Source organism: Silurus meridionalis, chromosome 10 (genome assembly GCF_014805685.1).
Source record: "Silurus meridionalis isolate SWU-2019-XX chromosome 10, ASM1480568v1, whole genome shotgun sequence".
Classification (NCBI taxonomy): Eukaryota; Metazoa; Chordata; class Actinopteri; order Siluriformes; family Siluridae; genus Silurus; species Silurus meridionalis.
This window is the reverse complement of record NC_060893.1, coordinates 6,318,031-6,327,392: the sequence shown is the minus strand read 5'-3', so window position 1 is coordinate 6,327,392 and position 9,362 is coordinate 6,318,031. Positions and strand designations below refer to the sequence as shown.

The following is a 9,362-nucleotide window of genomic DNA, read 5'->3' as shown; positions in this document are numbered from 1 at the left end:
AGAGGAAGCAAAATGATCAGCTAAGGATGATGGGATTTGTTATAAAAAAAAAATCCACTCTTCTGGAAAGATGTCCCACTAGATTTCAAAGTGTGCTTATAAAGATTTGTGCTCATTCAGCCACAGTCACATTCAGAGTTCTATGGCAAATGATCTTCACTCCAATCCATGTAAACTATCTCCATAAAGCTGTCTTTGTGCATAGAAGCATTGTCATACTGGAACAGGTTTGAGTCTCCTAGTTAAAGTGAAGAAAAAAAATGTATACTACCACATTCAAATACATTCTATACAATTCTATACCTCCAACTTTATGGTAACCATTTGTAGAAGGACCACATTTGGCTAAAACTGTGTCCTAATAGTTTTGTCTATATAGTGTAAATCTGCCAAAAATTCTGGACTACAGTTAAACTATATGTACCGTGTATCTGATGCCATGCATCGCTTTACAATCTTTGTGGTGACTGGCTAGAACTTTGTGGTGACAAAGCAGTGATAAACTATTAGTTGCTAATTTTAACGCATAGAAATTGAAGTTACGTCTTTATTGTTACTCCACGTGCAGATGGGTGACAAATGAAACAGGGTAAAAAAAAAAATCAACCGTAAGTGTCTTATAGGTAAAGAACCACAATAAGGTGCCTGAATAGCTTCAGTGTCCTTTGTAGTGTCTCTGGAAATTTAGTTTGCGATGATCAACACCAATCTTCCAAAAGACATTTCCTTAATGGTGTTTTGACGATGGTGGTAGAGCACGCTGTGATTCAACATTTGATTTCAAAATCTCTGTTATTTGATCAAGATGAGATCTGGCTAAAGGATATCTTTTACATAATGTTATTTCCTAGAAAACCATTCAGTGGGATAAATGCATGCCCAGTGTGTGAGACCTTTCCTCTCAAAGGAAAGATGTACACCCAAAACCATGCCAGCACCACACCAGCTGTCCTTCACAGCCAGTTTCTGTTTATCTACCAGCTCTATGTACAATTACTTACAACCTTAAGTAGCTAAAAGGGAACTGCCTTTTCATTTTTGCACATGACCCTGGTTAATGTCTTATGTGATTCTAGTGGTCTTGTTACTAGTCACACTGTACAACATGATCCAAATAAATTCCTGGTCGTATTCTATAACAGGCTGTACAAGACCCATTACCCTATTGTGAGGCAGATACATACATCATCCATCACACTGTCCAGCCACACACGATTTACCCGAATTGCTTTAGTATAAGTCATGTCTTCCTGTCAGTGCCAACATTACTGGATCATGATAATTCTACATTAATGTGATTCCTCATGCTCAGTCTACATCATTTTAACTAGCACATTAGATATTTGCACAAATGTATATTTTGTATAAGCAATAAAATCCAATTTTTACAACCAAAAATCCTTACTTTCAATGTTTTCATGTAAATCATACAAATTTGGCCAAACATTCTGTTTATTTATGTTGTGAAATATTATTGATGTTAATGATCAATAGTAAACAGATTTACCGTAATTTCCGGACTACTAAGCGCACCCATATATAAGCCGCACCCACTGAATTTGACAAATATTTTTATATTGTCTACACTCAACGCGCTACCACGGCTTGTATCTAAACAGTAGCCTACCAAGAAAGTCATTGTTCACGGTCTTCCTCCTTCCTTCCACAACTATTTCTCTCAACAGTTTATCTTTTGGCATCGTTGTGCGTTTAAAAATCACCATCGGTGAAGCTTTTCTCCCATTGCCGTGCAGCTCAGAACACAGGTGAAGTGCGCTTTTTTAAATGTTATGTCGCTCAGTTTTTGGATTGAAGTTTGTGAAACCGGGAAAAACCCAGGAAAAATCCATAAATTAGCCGCTTTGTTGTTAAAGCCGCGAGGTTCAAAACGTGGAAAAAGTAGTGGCTTATAGTCCGAAAAATACGGAACTTTAAATGTCCGTCATACACAGGTGATGAACTAGGGCAGAACGACAACCCTGACACTAAAAGGAAAATGAACCAGATGCTTCATTTATTCACTATATGAAATATTTTCCATTCAGCAACTTATTCAATGTGAATAATTTTTGGTTTTCTGTATTTTGTGTAAATACAGTACATACCTTAAAAGGTGTTTCAGTAAAGACAAGAAAGAAACAGAATGTCGCCAGACACACCTCACAAACACACACCTCTTTTTTCTTTACAATGTCTCATGAGAAGCTCTTTGTTCACGGGGGAGGAAACTGATTGAAACGTTTCCTATTTGTCTTTCCGTGGCTATTCACACTAACATGACAAAACCTTGATGGAGCTGACACTTGCTTTCAGAATCACCTGTTCACGACATGCACGATAATTAAAGGCATGGCGAGCGACGATGCTCCTGGGTTAAGCACTTCCAAAGACTTTCATTACGGTGTGATTTCTGGTTCGCCATGCTGCTTGGGTGATTGTTTGTGAAGTTTGTGAAAGCATTTGATTTAAACCCTTTATATGAGAAGCATGTGAGTGAATTCCACGTCTCTAAAAGCAGCTCATCTAACACAGAACAGCATTTGTAACCGCATTTTTAAACCAAAAGTAAAAGTAGTATACTGAGGTGCTTTCACCTCAAAAAAAAAATATTACGAGCAACACATTGCTGTGAGTGACAAAAAACAGCCCTATTTTTTGCTTATTTTAAGTACGTTTTATCTTTACAAGCCTTATACACTATATAGACAAAAGTATTAGGACTCCTGACTTTTCTACATGCCATATTCGTTTCTTCCCCAAACTGTTTTTACAGAGTTGGAGTCATACAATTGTATTGGATGTCGTTGGATGCAGTAGCATTCAATTTTCCCTTCACTTGAACTAGAAGACCCAATCCTGTTCCCAATCCTGTTCCCATATTACAATGCTCCTGTGCACAAAACCAGTTCCATGAAGATATGCTTTATATGATTGGAGTGGAAGATCTTGAATGGCCTGCTATAGAGCACTGACCTCAATCCTATAAAAACATCTTTGGGATGAAGGGGAAAGCTGACTGCACCCCAGGCCTCCTACATCAGTACCTGAATTTACTAACACCCTTGTGGCTGAATATGCACCAAAAAAAAAAAAGGAAATAAAAAAACGTGTACATGGGATATGTAAAAAGCACAAACTTAAGGTCAGGTGAATCTCCATATGTTGTATGTTCTATTATATGGCACTCTCATGGTATAGACTTGTTAATATTTTTTTTAATGTATTTAAACAGCAAAGTGTTTCAATTACAATTAGAATTTATGTTTTTAGAAATCTGACAACCTAGTGTTTGATACCACTAGCATTAGCAGCTAGCATTGTTCTGCACAATGCACGCGTGAATGATTTAAACTTAGCACTAAGAAGGGACACACACACACACACACAGATACACACACACACACTAGAATGCCATAAAGGTAAATGTAAATAGAACACTGAGTTTACAGTCTTCTGTTCTGAAAAGAAAAATATACATCACTTATGACAGTTAGCTGGCTTGTTGCTAGCAAAAAGGAAAATGAAGGCATTCATGTTTTTTCCCTCTTTGTAGCTTGAATGCACAAAGGTCGAAAACTTTGACCTCCATCTTTTGAGGTAAAAATGAAAGCAGCATTTTTAGTATATAAAGCTGTTGCTTAAAATCGATAGAGAGATAGATGGATGAATGGGTCTGTCTCTTTCATCCTACTTTTGCCTTCTTTATAAAGGAACTGAGTTTTTTTCTCTCTCTCTCGCTCTCTCTCTCTGTGTGTTTGTCTGTCTCTCAGTCTATTTATCTCTCAGTCTGTCTTTCACTTTGTCTCTGTCTGTCTGTCTGTCTCTCTAGCTTTCTCTTTCACACACACTCTCTCTCACACACACACCCTTCTCCTCTGTGTGACCTTTCAATCATGCCAGCATGTCCTCTCTAACATACACTTACTTCTGTCACACTTGCTCTATCTTTCTCACACACACACACACACACGAACACACACACACACACACACACACACACACACACACACGCACACAGTGTGACTGCTTAAAGATACTCCTGTCAGGAAGGACAGATGACAGTGAAAGGACCAGGAAGTCACAAACATCATTGTACATCATTGAACCAAAGCCAGATCCTGTGCACACACAAATAAACACACAATTAGGTTTCTGGGTTTGGCGTCTCATGGTCAGATGGAACGTTGAATTAGGCTTCACATTAAAGCTTAACTGAAATTTTCCATTCTTTATTAATGGCATCATATCATTTAGATTCTATTGTTGATAGTTTCAGGCTTTTGAAAATGCTAACCATGGTTCAGAAAATGCTGGCTAGAGAATTCACTTTGTCTCCAACTATATATTTGTATATATAAACTGCAAAACATCACTATATCTTGCTTCTGATTTACACGGTTTATTAAATTTCATTACTACATCTGGGTAAGAAATGTATACTTATCTTATGGTCATCATCTCAGGTACCAAATCTGAAAAAGTGTTTGGCACTAGTGGCTTATCTTCTTCCTTAGGAAAAACTTACACCTGACAAATCTGAATTATTCTGATGGATATGTGCATATTTGTGGGATTTACTTGACCAACAAGACCCTACAGCCCTGACTTTCTTTCCTTTGCTATGTTTTGTCTTGCCCTTTGCCTTTCAATGGTCACTCTTTTATACATGGTTTTTTTTTTTTACTACAGACACAGTCATGTATTTGATCTATTTTCCTAATCTTCCTACTTCTTTATAGTGTTCTAGTATAGTGTATGTTGTTGTAATTTCTTTCTGAAAGTGTTTTGCTGTGTACAGATTTACAAGCTGCCAGTCTTGGGCACTTGAGCAAGGCCCTTAACCCTCTGTGCTCTGTATATCAAGGCTGACCCTGGCCTCTGACCCCAGCTTTCTAACATCGCTGTGATATGCAAAGAAAGACTTGTTAATGTGTTATAATTTCCATGTGACCAAGTTTAAAGTATTTCCTATATATGTTTTTTTGGATTGTATTATCGTAATGCTGATGGAGTTAAATATTTCATGACCTGAGTTTAATTTCCAGAAAAATATGAGCATGCAAAACATAAAGGTATGTGAAAGTTATGTGCAAAGGCTCAATGAAAGCTGGGTTGAACACCTGTGTTAAACTATTAAGCAGTGTCAGATTTTTGTAATGAAAGCAAAGTGATGAGCGAAGCTATTTGATTTATTTGTTTCAGACGCTTCCCGTGCGGTCATGCACAGAGCACTACGCTCTCATTACTGTTACAGCTGAGAGTAGAGTTGTGTCAAAACACTTGCGTGCGTGCACGCACACACACACACACACACACACACACACACACACACACACACACACACACACACACACACACACACACACTTGTGCACATGCACTCACACACACATACACCAAGGCAGGTAGTTATGCACAAAGGCTGTAATTAGCTCTTGTAGCAGACTAAAGCAATAATCACTCACGCTACTTTCGATCTCTGGCTTCTCTCTCGACCTCTCTCTTTAATCGCATCTAAGACCTATAAATGAAGTCGATGTCTCCTATCCCTAGTACACCTCGGATACATGCGGGGGTCACCTGTTTCGAGACTCAGACAAAAGCAAAGACGACAGCTGCGCTGCTCCTTTGTCCCTCACGGGACCCCATTCAGGCTGCAACCTCGTTTCAGCAGCTTTGCACTGTATTTCTCTCTCTGCTTTTATCATCATCATTTAGTTGTAATGGGTTTGTAATCTTGTCATTACACCCCACACACATACACACACACCCACACATACACTCCCCTGTCTCCATCGGCAATTTAAATTCCCTCTGACTACACAGCCGTGTACTAAGCTACCACAGCAATTTGCTATTAGACACACTTTAAATGCAGACAGGAAGTAGGCAAACAACATCACCTCCTATGAGAGTCAAGAATGACAGCTTTGACATTTAGCATATTAAACCTTTAAAGTAAAGCATGAGCCTCCCATTTTAAAGATTTCTACATAGATGGGGAGTAATAAAGTACAAATACTTTGTGACTGTACTTAAGTAGATTTTTTAGTTACCAGTTTTCGGACATCTTTTTAATTTCACTCATTACATTTTTTTAAAAGTGTAGTCAGTACACTAACTTGACCAGAGTCTTTTAAAACATGCTTATTTGTATTCGAGTGAAGGATGTGTGTACTTTTGCCATCTCTGGATTTCTTTGAAGCAAAAAAAAGCAAAAAAAAGAAACGCTGTTTGAAAAGCTCTGAAATGCAAATTACCGTAATTTCCAGACTATAAAGCGCACCCATTTATAAGCCGCACCCACTGAATTTTACAAATATTTGTATTTTAAACATAAATAAACCGCACCTGTCTATAAGCTGCAGGTGTCTACACTAAAACTAATGAACTTTACACAGGCTTTAAAAAAAGACACATTACACACAGTGTAACGGGTGAAATATGTTGCGCTTCCTTCAGGAGCATAGCGGTATTTTGGGAATAGCCTGGCACTGCATTTTCCGGTATTACTGCGTGTGTTCAAGACGAGGATTATGTCCTTATTATTTTCTGATGCTCATTTCTAATTTTCTTTGACTAACCCGTAACGCTGTTGCTAAGAAAAATAAAAAAGCATGAGTTTTGGAAACCTGTCTGTGCTTATATGATTTCTGTTGCAACTGGAGTTAGCGAGCTCTCCCATGACCCAGACTCAACACGTTACAACGGCTTGTATCTAAACAGTAGCCTACCAAGAAAGTCATTGTTCACTGTCTTCCTCCTTCCTCTTACAACTATTTCTCTCAGGAGTTTATCTTTTGGCATCATCGTGCGTTTAAAAAAAAAACAATTTGAGGTGAGGTGTGTTTTTTCGTTTCCGTTCGGAAATTTCATTGGTCTAATGTTATGGGGTTCAGTTTTTTGGCTTGAAGTTTGTGAAACCGGGAAAAACCCAGGAAAAATTCATAAATAAGCCGCTTCGTTGTTTAAGCCGCGGGGTTCAAAACGTGGGAAAAAAGTAGCGGCTTATAGTCCGAAAAATACGGTAACTACATTCTTCATGGATATGTATATGCACTGTGATGGACGCAATGATGCCAAAATGTGCTTTGGTTACTCAAAACGAATGAATGTATAAAAGGATATAGACATTATATGGTTTTAAAAAGGAACATGTTGCATGACAGACACTGACAGTTCGAGCTTAATGCCTCAGACTACTGCTTTCTTCTGAGAATTGGTTCAGTAAGATCATTTGAAGCTTCCGGACTCTTTTGTTGAAAGAGAAATATTGAGTCAGGCGAGAAAAGAATAGAGCCGTGTAATAGTCATGTAATTTTACGGTCAGCTATGTGTCAGAGTGTCGGGTCAGAATGGTGAAAAATGTGTCATTCCCACGCTCTATACGCATGGAAGAGGTCCAAGTGCACTGTGATTGGCAGGTGCCAGAGCCAAACAGGGATAAGAGGAAGTGCATGAATGGATAATCAACAAGGGAGGAAGAACGATTCAGGATTAATGGCATTCAGTTAAACATCTTTGGATGCTGATTTGTCCTTGTTGCCAGCTGTTCATTAATGAACTAAACTGTTCATAAACACAAACTGTTGGTCGTCTTCTCTGCATTTTTGCATTTGATCTATTACTTTTTTTATAGCAGTGATTGTTTTTTATAGTGTGGTAGCACTTCCTGATAACCTTATGTTTTGAACTGTTTTGGCTGACCTTTCCTTTACGATGTCCAGCTTTTCTTGAAAAGTTGGTCTTGTAAATGTCCTTGTAAGTATATTCATCAGCCATTGTATAATGAAAAAAATAGCTATGAAGTCTACACGAATATCTGAGCTTGTGCTGTTTGCTACAGATGCGGTGTGCAAGCTCTGACTAGTGCACTCTCTGACCATCCAATCAAATCAAAGGACGTGAAACAACAGCTACAAGCAACATACAGTTACAAAAAAAAAAGGTGCTGATCCTGCTGCCTTATGTCAGATATGGATAAAAATTCCAACGTAAACAGGCACGGCTCCTAGAGAAAAGAAAAGCTATGGAACGATAAGAATAAATTATTGGGAATCATTTTATATATATTTATGGACAAATATATATTACATAGCAAATCAGTGATTCTGTTGGACCACTGCATAAATCGTAAGTACTGACTCAATGTATTTTCCCTTAAAATCAATTTTTTTCACATGTCCAAAAGGTGCACAATTATGTTTTATTCTAGCATTTATTAAAATCATAATCTGTCAGGTCAAATCCCATTTTTCAGGCATTTACTTACTGCTCTTTATGTCAAGTTTTATTTACTATCAATAATAAATAAAGTCTATTTAGCATTACTGTCATCATGCTATGTGCTCGCATCATGCGATGTGCTCGAAGTGTCACTAGGTTTATGTAATAATAATAAATCCCCAGCTTGTTAGCCGGTGATATTTCTTTGTCAGCCACAAGATCTGTTGTACAGTTTAACCCTACATGGGTTAAAAAGCTACAGAAAGCATGATTTGAAAACAAAAACAGAAGTACTGTATCTCTGCGGCTCAATGCAAACATGTTCCAGGAAATACACAGTGTTAGCATGTATGGCAGCTTGAAGCCAGTTTGAATCCTGAGCTTGGGTTACTGCCCTAAAGGGGTTTCTAAATGGGTCTGAGTTTTTCTCTGGGCTTTCTGGTTTCCTCCCACTTTTAAAAAAACATGGCAATTAGTGGACTAAAGATTCTAATCTGCCCCTAGGTATGAATAGATGTCTGAATGTGAATATGGTACCTTGCAATGTACTGGCATCCCATCCAGGATAATTTTTTTTAATTTTTTTTGCGCCCGGAATCAGGATAAAGCAATTTTCTTAAGATGGATGGAGTTAATTACTGTTCACCAAAGTTAAAATGCCGCAGGGGTACTTTCTCTCACATTGGCAAACAACACTGACTCTCCATATGCATAAAAGGGGGTCAGATATGGATACTTCAAGATTTTATTTCTTCTCCCTTTGCATTTGTGGCTACTACATCCATCCTTAATTCTTTGCATCCTTCATTTCACCTTCATTTTTTACTACCGTAAGTGTTCATATGTGGTGTCTCCTTCCTGCCCTTGTGCAATGCATTAAGCCTAAATCTATACAAAGCTTTGCATTCAGAATACTCTCAACCTATTTTTACAGAAACTTTATTTTCATCACTTTCTACTTTTAAAAAAATCAACGCTCTGGCACAAGCATACAGCTCACTGCACAGTACCATATCAAATTTTTTTACTTGAATGGTCTCTAGGTCACATTCTGTAACAATGCATATTTATCAAACACACTAAATAGCAGTCAATATACTATGAAAGTGAGACTGATATGTAAATAATTGCATCTTT

General features: G+C 37.9%; 1 protein-coding gene across 3 annotated transcripts in view; it reads right to left on the bottom strand.

Moving 5' to 3' along the window:
- Nucleotides 1-9,362, bottom strand: part of syt7a (synaptotagmin VIIa) — a 130,393-nt gene that overhangs the window by 112,699 nt on the left and 8,332 nt on the right. The window lies entirely within an intron of this gene.